This window comes from Panthera tigris, chromosome C1 (assembly GCF_018350195.1).
Source record: "Panthera tigris isolate Pti1 chromosome C1, P.tigris_Pti1_mat1.1, whole genome shotgun sequence".
Taxonomy (NCBI): domain Eukaryota; kingdom Metazoa; phylum Chordata; class Mammalia; order Carnivora; family Felidae; genus Panthera; species Panthera tigris.
In genome coordinates this window covers 52,034,080-52,043,374 of record NC_056667.1, presented here as the reverse complement: position 1 = coordinate 52,043,374, position 9,295 = coordinate 52,034,080, and the positions used below count along the sequence as shown (strand labels likewise).

At 41.6% G+C, this 9,295-nt stretch overlaps 1 pseudogene; it reads left to right on the top strand.

Moving 5' to 3' along the window:
- The first annotated feature begins 2,482 nt into the window (after positions 1–2,482).
- Positions 2,483–2,856, top strand: LOC102960747 (annotated as a pseudogene).
- The last annotated feature ends 6,439 nt before the right edge of the window (positions 2,857–9,295 follow it).

The window sequence follows — 9,295 nt, the reverse complement described above, 5'->3', positions numbered from 1 at the left end:
AAAGAGGAAAAAGAACCCTCCCTTTCAGAACATTCAGGGATTAAAGTTCATCTGGCTATGGAATGCTCACCAGGGACTAAACGCATTACTGAGAGGCAAGTGCTGAAAGCCAGTGACATATTAATATGAAAATGTGGAGAGAGAGTTCAGGCTGCCAAAACGCTGTCTCCAGCATTCTCAAGGTGGGGTCAAACAGCAGAATGGCACCTCAGGGGACATTCAGGTTTAGAGACTGGTCAGGGTGCCTTAGGATGAGTACTCAGTGGTAGCACTGTCCACCGCAGTGACCTTGAGACAGCCCAGAACAAGAGCGCCCTTGGGAGTGATCAGCATGGGGGGTGCCTCCTTACATGGGGAGAGTGTGCAGCCTGGCCACGACCATGCCCCCCTGCACTGACATGAATCCAGCACCAAGTGCACAGAAAGGACAGTCCTGAACAAAGGTCTATGTACTTCGTCTTTATTTATTCAGCTTCACCAGGGTTCCTCACTAGGAATTCTAGGCAAGAGGCTTTCCAAATAATAGAACAACTGTTCAAACACCAAACTTTTTTTTAAATTTGAAATAATCATAGATTCAGAGGAAGTTGCAAAAATAGTACAGAGAGGTCTCACGTACTCTTTCCCCAATATTTCCCCAGTGTGACATCTTACATAACTACAATACAACAGAAAAATCAGGAAATTGACTTTGGTACATCCAGAGGCCTTACTCAGATTTTACCTATCTTACATGCACACATTTGTGTGGTGCATGTATGGTCTGTGCAGTTTTACCACATGTAGATTTACATAACCACCATCATAATCACGATACAAAACTGTTCCATCACCACAGGGTCCCCCGTGCTACCATTTTATAGTCACAGCCCTCCCCTACCCAAAGATTCCCCCCACCCAGTCCCTAACACCTGGCAACCATTAATCTTTCTCCGTCCCTATATTTTTATTTTTTAAATGTTATATAAATGTATTTTTTGAGATCAGTTGTTCAGGCTACATAATTCCCATGGGATCCCTCCAAGTTGACAGAAGTAGCAATCATTCATTTCTTCTACTGCTAAGCAATATTCCTGGTATGGACGTACCACAGCTTGTTTCACCATTAAAGGACATTTGGATTATTTCCAATTTTGTGTGGACATAAGTTTTGATATCTCTGGAACAAAGGTACAGGAGTACAACTGCTGGGTCATATGTCACTTTTTTTTTTTTTTTCAAAAACTAGTTTGATGTACCATATGGTTTCACTCATCTGTGGATTTTAAGCAACAAAACATTTTGATTAACATCTGGGAGGGAGCAGGAGAAGAGAAGAGAGGGAAACAAATCAGATGAGACTCTTAAGGATAGAGAACAAACTGAGGGTTAATGGAGGGAGATGGGTGGGGAATGGGTACTAAGGAGGGCACTTGTTATGATGAGCACTGGGTGTTGTATGTAAGTGATGAAACCTGAAATCCTGCACTGTATATTAACTGACTAAAATTTAAATTGAAAAAAAAATTTGATGGACTTTTCTAAAAATATATATTTCACATAGAACTCTGCACTGTTAATCACAGTATGATGTAAATCATTTAATCTCATTTTTAATTACTTGGGGCCATGTTGTGAGCAATTGAAATCTACAAAACTATCTGTCTCTAAATTAAATTGTCCCCACGATATGAGGGTTTTGATGTCAAAGTGCTCCCATTCCTGCATTTGTTACAATTATTTTCCTCAAAGTTTCCAGGTGTGCTGCTCATGTATGTGCCTATTGAACACCTGAAATGTGGCAAGTCCAAACTGAGCTGTGCTATAAATGTAAAACACACACCTGATTTTGAAGACTTAGTTTAAAAAGAAGAATGTGAGGGGCACCTGATTGGCTCAGGTGGCTAAGGGTCCGACTCTTGGTTTCAGCTCAGGTCATAATCTCACAGTCCGTGGGTTCAAACCCTGCATTGGGCTCTGTGCTAACAGCATGGAGCCTGCTTGGGATTCTCTCTCTCCCTCTCTCTCTCTCTACCCCTTCCCTGCTTGCTTATCCTCTCTCTCTCTCTCTCTCTCTTTCTCAAAATAAATAAACATTTTAAAAAATGGAAGAATGTAAAATATCTCATTAGTAATTTTTATACTGATTACATGTTGAAATGATATTTTGGATATCTTGTATTAAAGAAAATATATTATAAAATCAATTTCATTTGTTCCCTTTTATCTTTTTAATGTAGCTACTAGAAACTTTAAAATTACATATTTGGCTCACCTTGTAATTTTATTGGGCAGCACTGGTCCAGAGGAGTTTTGTTTGCCCACTATTTGCTTTTATCTAGGTTGCTAGAGGTAATTATTATCTAACACTGAGATATGTGGTATGTTACTATCACTGATATACTCTGTAGCATCAACATAATGTTGTAAGAAAATGGTAATTATCTAAAGCCAGAGTCCCATCACTGCTTTCAAAACTGCATGAAAAGAGGCTAGTGTCGAGATGGGCAAATTCATGAAACCCGGGAAGGTGGTGCTGGTCCTGGTCAGACGCTACTCTGGACACAAGATCGTCCCTACAGCCTTGCTCTGGTGGCTGGAATTGACCGCTCTCCCCACAAAGTGACAGCTGCCATGAGCAAGAAGAAAATCGCCAAAAGGTCAAAGATCAAGTCTTTTATGAAAGTTTATAACTACAATCATCTCGTACCCACAAGGTACTCTATGGATATCACCTTGGACAAAGCTGTCATCAACAAGGATGTCTTCAGAGACCCTGCTTGTAAACACAAGGCATGACGAGAGGCCAAGGTCAAGTTCGAGGAGAGGTACAAGACCGGCAAGAACAAATGGTTCTTCCAGCAGTTGCGGTTTTAAATGTTTTGTTTCAGTCATTAAAAATACAAAACAAACAAACAAACAAACAAAAAACTGCATGAAAAGAGGCAGTAGAGAAGAATAAACATCTGGCATATAACTCTGAAAAATCAGAACTTTATTCCCAACCCATCCTCAAAAAAAAAAAAAATATTTACTCATGTTCACACATTTCAACTTGTATAAACCTCCCTTTTCTTGTCTTGCCTATTTCCCAAAAGTGTTGTGAAACTTAAGTGGGAGAATACATTTGAAAGTGCCTCAATAGCTCTAAATAGCATGCCCAAAAACAGAAATGTAGAAGTCTGTACACAACCTGCACACAACTGACTCACCAGATTAGTCAACACTTCCCAGGATCCCCTCTGTGAAGCCTCTGCCACTGTCTATGGCACTCCCAGACAAGCCTCGCACTTCTGCCCCCACCTTATCCTCACCCACTCTCGAACTTTATTCCAACAAGAATCAGTAGAGTGTGGTCCCAAAGCTCATTACACAGGTTTATTTGGGTTGGGTTTTTGGTTTTTTGGTTTTTTTGTAATTATGACTTTAACTGTACAAGATATAAATTCATGAAACGAGTATGAAAAGTGGTTGGGTGCCTGGGTGGCTCAGTCAGTTAAGCATCTGACTCTTGATTTTGGCCCAGGTCATTGAGCCCCAAGTCAGGCTCCATGCTGAGTGTGGGGTCTGCTTAAGGTTCTCAATCTCTCTCTCTCTCTCTCTCTCTCTCTCTGCACCTCCTGTTCTCTCTCTCTCTCTCTCTCTCTCTCAAAATAAATAAACTAAAAAAAAAAGTAAGTGATTCAATATTTTAAAAATAGATGATGGGGAGGAGCCCCTGAGTGGCTCAGTCAGTTAAGCGCCTGACTTCGGCTCAGGTCATGATCTCACAGTTTGTGAGTTCGAGCCCGCGTCGGGTTCTGTGCTGATAACTCAGAGCCTGGAGCCTGCTTTGGATTCTGTGTCTCCCTCTGTCTGCCCCTCTGCTGCTTGCACTCTGTCTCTACATTGTCTCAAAAATAAATAAACATTAAAAAAAAATTTTTTAATAAATAAATAAAAATAGATGATGGGGGCACCTAGGTGGCTCAGTTAAGCGTCTGACTTCAGCTCAGTTCATGATCTTGCAGTTCGTGAGTTCGAGCCCCGCATTGGGCTCTGTGCTGACAGCTCAGAGCCTGGAGCCCGTTTCAGATTCTGTGTCTTGGCTTCTGTCTGCCCCTCCCCCATTTCGTGCTCTGTCTCTCTCTCAAAACTAAACATTAAAAAAAAATTTTAATAAAAAAATGATGGCCATAAATAGAACCACATAACACATGTATCCATGTTAAGAATAGAAAATACAAAAACAGGTTAAAAAAGGGGGGGGGGCACTTCAGAAGCTAATGATTCTTTAAGGCCAGTTATTAATTCATACAAAAGACAAATGCAAAATTACAACATTTTAGTAATGACAGCACAGCAATTCTCCCATCATAATATATAGTTGAACTGTCTGCACTGGGGCTCAGATAAAATAAAAATAATATCAGCAACAACTAAAACATATTTATTAAATTTCTACTATATGTTAAGAGCATTACATTATTTCATTTAATGCATACACACAAAACCAGCAAAACACTCAACATATACATTTTATAGATGAAAAACTCTTAAGACTAAAAAAGGCCAGGTAATAACTCCATGGTGGCAGTTCTGGGATTCAAGGCAGTTCCGGAACAAGAGTCATGCTACATCCTAGAATGACAAAAATTTGGACTATCAAGCCTCAAGGATGAGACTTTCTCATCAGAGCAGAGCATCTCAAACATTAGTGTGCAAATGAATCATCTGTGAATCTTGGTAAAATGCAGAGTCTGATTCAATAAGTCTGGAAGGCTTAGACCACACTCTGAGCAGCAAGGTCCTGACCTAGAGTATACCCGCTCATTGTCCTTCTCAGAGGGCCCAGTTTTCCTCCAGGTGGCAGACATCATTCAGAACATCATAACCCTCTGTGCTTCCCCAGCTCTTGGTCCTCACCTGCTTCTTATACCCAGGACAGGTGTATGTGGGTCAGAGGTCCAGGCATTCCATGGATAGACAGGCTCAGCAGCACTGAGAAGAACAAGAGAAAGACCCATACCTCTTGGAGCTTTTAACCTTAAATCTAGAGCCTACTCCTGAAAATATGCCAGTTTAGTAAGTTCACAAACAAATGATAATTTCATAGGTAACAGAGCATAACATCATAAAGGAGTTGCCAATGGTTCGGAATATCTTAAAGAAGTTAACACTCTTTGCATTTTCAACCTCAATGTGGAGAAACATTGAAGCAAACGTGGACCCAGAGTAGCCCCCAGACCCATTCCTTCTAATGTCAAACCTTGTCTGTCTGCACAGCATCCCTGTCTTTGAGTCTGGCTGTCTGCCCATCTCCTGGGCTGAGAAAAGGAAAATACTCATGATCCTGCCTTCATTCCAAGGGGAAATGCAAGCTTCTGCTTTTAATTAGGTATTTTATACTGACTTTCTTCTTTGACTATAAAAGATATTCAACTGCATATTTTCTAAATGATCTATACAGATCTAATTAACAATGTTTTTCAAGTAAAAAGTCAGTTCCGACTGTCTCCCATGTCTGCCATAAAAATTTGAGCTTTCTAATATTCATTGATTTGACAAATATTTAATGAATACCTCTTATTTGTGCCAGGCTCACTGGCTGGGCACTGAAGCTAGGAAGGAGAATTAAATACCATTCCTCCCCACCCAGAGCTCACAGTCCAGAGGGGAGGCAAACATGTAAACAAACAATCCCAATAGAAAGTGACAGTCACTGTATGGGGGGGGGGGGGACAGGAAAGGAAGGATGGCTGTTTTTAACTCCTGCTGATTCAAATGCAAAATCATAATCCTTTTCCAGTCTGAAGGGGCTAAGAGGTATAAACAGATGGGAAACCAGCAAAGTTGCACTATATTCTTGAAGTACATTGTGGTTAGCAGTCAACAACCACACACACACTGTATGCCAGGTGCTCACCTGGGCAGTCAAGGGGTGACACAGAGTTCCACTGCCAAGGAGATCCCAGTGCCCTTGGGAAATAAGATACAGAAAGAGCAAAAACAGCAACCGCAACTAGCATTCTACTAGTTTTTTAAACACTACTGGGAAAAGTTAAGCAATGTAGACTGTGGCTAGGAGCTTTGATCCTCCATGACCAGGGGCAATGGGGAGCCACTAAAGATTTTTTTGAGGAGGGGAAATGACACAATGAAAGCTGCTTGTATATCATTCATATAATCTTATAATTTAATAACAAGAAAAACTACTCTTTACTGACCACTTATTATGAGCCAGTCACTATTATTTTCAGGGCTTTACAAGTATTACCTCTCATTTTCCTAACAACTCTCCAAGGTAGACATGATCATCCCCTTTCTAGAGACGAAGCAACTGAGATTCAGAAATATTAAGTAAGTGTGTGTAGATCACATGATGGATTAAGTGATGGATCTGGGAGAGTTAATCCAGCTAGTTGGATTAATATGAGGAAGAGATTACCAGCAAGGAAATTAGTAGAAGGTGTCTGGATCATCCAGATGAGAGGTAGGGTGATGGCACAAAAAACAGACCAGGTTATAATGCAGCTCAACCACAAAGGGGTTCATCTACTTTTTCGAAGTTATCTAGTGATGGTTCACCACAGGGCAGCAATAAAGTCAACAACCACACCATGTTAAGGACCTACTATGTGTTGGGTACTATGTATGAGTGGGGTTAGGGATGGAAATTAGAATGGAAGGAGTGATTGTCTATCATCAGGCAAAGAAATAGGACAGTGAGAGATCCTCCCTTCTCTCCTTCCTGTGAAAGCTGACGGCAGGCTGCTGGTTTTAGTCCATACACAATACTGGAAATCACCACAAGGGGTCAGGCCTGTGGTGGCTGCCTCCTCCTCCCCTTCCTCTTTCTCCTCCTCCTCCTTTCCTCCTTCTTCTCTTCCTTCTCCTTCTCCTCCTTCTCCTTGGCCCAAAAGGCTACAGTCCCCACTGACTTGTTCCTCAGGGGATCTTGGTCCTGATTCTGAATTATTCTAACAAAGACCAGCTACATAATTCACAGGGCCCAGCGCAAAATAAAAATGCAGGTCCCTTTGTTCAAAATAATATTAAAATTTTCAGGACAGCAATAGCAGAGTATTAAGTCCACAGCTGAGGCTGAAGCAGGGGCCCTGTTCAGCTGCAAAGGTTGCACACCCATGAAGCTGGCCCTGATTCTAACCCAGGTCCTACTTCCCTGGATTGGTAACAGCTATATGTGGCACAGAAAGGTGGCTGACTGCTTCCTGGAGAATAATTCTCCTCTTCTTATTTTCTTTTTTTTTTTTTAATTTTTTTTTAACGTTCATTTATTTTGAGACAGAGAGAGACAGAGCATGAACGGGGGAGGGGCAGAGAGAGAGGGAGACACAGAACTGGAAGCAGGCTCCAGGCTCTGAGCCATCAGCCCAGAACCCGATGCGGGGCTCGAACTCACGGAACGTGAGATCGTGACCTGAGCTGAAGTCAGACGCTTAACCAACTGAGCCACCCAGGCACCCCTCCTCTTCTTACTTTCTGAGGATAGGGCAATCTATGGCCCAGGAGACAGCTTCTCAGTTCAACGACAGTAAGTTGTGGGCTTGTAACAGAGATGAAGCTGTCCCAACAGTCAATGTGAACTTTCTCCCTTTCCATTACATGGTTTCCAATGATTGTGTGGTTCTGTATTTGGTGACAAGGAACTTGGTGGTCTGCCCTTTTAGAGGCTATCTTTAAGATTGAGAACATGACCAGAGTCAGGGGTTTGGAGGAGAGTCAAGGCTACAGTCATTCCAATTTTTAAAAACACAAAACCGGACGCGGCACCTGGGTGGCTCAGTCAGTTAAGCATCCAACTTCAGCTTAGGTCATGATCTCGAGCTCCGTGAGTTTGAGCCCCATGTCATGCTCTGTGCTGACAGATCAGAGCCTAAAGCCTGCTTCAGATTCTGTGTCTCCCTCTCCCCTGCTTTCACTGTCTCTCTTCTCTCTTAAAAATGAACACTAAAAAAGTTTTTTTTAAAAAAAACACAAAACTGGGTCACCTGGCTGGCTCAGTCAGTTGAGGATCTGACTCTTGACTTCAGCTCAGGTCATGATCCCAGGCCCCACATCAGGCTCTGTACTGAGTATGGAGCCTGCTTAAGATTCTCTCTCTCAGGATGCCTGGGTGGCTCAGCCGGTTAAGCATCTGACTTTTGACTTCAACTCAGGTCATGATCTCAAGGTTTGTGAGCTGAAGACCTGCATCTAGCTCTGTGCTGAAAGTGTGGAGCCTGCTTGGGATTCTCTCTCTCCCTCTCTCTCTCTGCCCCTCCCCCATGCTCTCTTGCTCTCTCTTTCTCTCTCCTCTCAAAATAAATAAATGAAAAAATATATATTCTCTCTTACTCTTCCCCTCTCTCCCGCTTGCACGTGCTCTCTCTCTAAAAAAAAATGAAATGAAATGAAATAAATAAAAATTTAAAAAATAAAAACACAAAACTGTTCCTAAATTTAATATGCAAAGCTTGGTAAAAAAAATGATAAAAAAATAATTATAATAATAATTTGACTGCTTATAACTATTAGTGACTATGCTAAATCCTTTTAAAAGATATATAAATCTTTACAAATCCTGAGATTATCGGAAACCATGTTCATTTGTTTTCACAAAAGGGCTTGCTTCACTCAGCCACTCCTCTTATGAAAATATATACTATAAAGAGCCGAATTTCAGGTGGAGGAAGACCAAAACAAGCAAACAAACCCAACTAATTGTTTGACCTTAGATAAGTCCCTTTCCCTTGCTAGGCCAGGTATGCTCCCCTGTAAATGCAATGATTGGCCCAGAAGCAACTTTGGCAGTCTATGATTCCCACAGGAGGAATCCAGGAAAACTAACAATGATCCTGCATGTGCTCCCCTGAGGCACAGGATGGACAAACCACGAAGTCTGGCACAGCAGATAGAGAACCGGCCGACAGCCAGGGCACCTATGTTCTAGTCCTGGACCCACCAACCACTCCCTCAAGGTATGACTCAGAGCAAGTCACTTCCCTGCTAGGAGCCTCAGTTTCCATAACTATAAATTGACTAGCAGATACCTAAGGTCCTTCCCCATAAGACACGGTGCCTGGTAAATAGTAGAAAGTTCTCAGTATTTGTTAGTTATTGTCATCAGTATCATTAATAATTATTACCCTCTATCCCAATGGTTCCCAATGGTTTCAAGTAAGAAGATGCCGTTTATAACAAAAATGATGTAGACCTCCCCCCATCGAAAAGGTTTAACATTTAACATCAATTAACCAGGAAAATATAGAATATCAAAAAGTCACTCTGAATTTTCATTCAGTCTATCAAAACAACATTCATATATATTTGAAAA